This window comes from Sciurus carolinensis, unplaced genomic scaffold (assembly GCF_902686445.1).
Source record: "Sciurus carolinensis unplaced genomic scaffold, mSciCar1.2, whole genome shotgun sequence".
In the NCBI taxonomy this organism is placed as follows: Eukaryota; Metazoa; Chordata; class Mammalia; order Rodentia; family Sciuridae; genus Sciurus; species Sciurus carolinensis.
In genome coordinates, this window is record NW_025920141.1 from 1,395,479 (window position 1) to 1,396,125 (window position 647).

The 647-nt window shown below is 39.7% G+C and overlaps 1 non-coding gene across 1 annotated transcript; it reads right to left on the bottom strand.

Moving 5' to 3' along the window:
- Positions 1 to 249: 249 nt before the first annotated feature.
- On the bottom strand, positions 250 to 356 carry LOC124974305 (U6 spliceosomal RNA). Its single transcript, XR_007106769.1, has one exon. It is a non-coding gene; the product is annotated as a U6 spliceosomal RNA (small nuclear RNA).
- Between the last annotated feature and the right edge of the window lie 291 nt (positions 357 to 647).

Here is a 647-nt window from a genome sequence, read left to right on the forward strand (position 1 = left end):
ATCAGCGAGATCATTCATCCTTTGGTTTTTTGTGATTAGCTTATCTCACTTAGCATGATATTCTCCAATTTCATCCATTTGCCTACAAATGCCATAGTTTTATCATTCTTTATGGCAGAGTAATATTCCATTGTATATATATATGCCACAGTTTCTTTATCCATTCATCAATTGAAGGACATCTAGGTTGGTTCCACAATCTGGCTATGGTGAATTGAGCAGCAATGAACATTGATGTGGCTGTGTCTCAAAAATATGGAACGCTTCACGAATTTGCGTGTCATCCTTGCGCAGGAGCCATGCTAATCTTCTCTGTATCGTTCCAATTTTAGTATATGTGCTGCCGAAGTGAGCACGCCTGCCACATTCTGAATAAAAGGAGTTCTAGAAAAAGACTGGAAGCAGTGGGGTAGGAATCATCAGAGAAAAACTCTAGACTCCATACTTCCATGTGGAAAGGGCTCATCCAGTGACCAGCACTGCGGATAAAAATGGCATAGCTTTGGGAAGTTTCAGAGCCCTAAGGATGGAGGAAAAAAACAAACTTCCAGAAAAAAGGAAATAGACCAGATGTAAAGTGTAAGACTTCTTAATAGAAACATTGGACATTAGAAGGCAGTGATGTCATTCTTTGTTCCTGGAGGAAA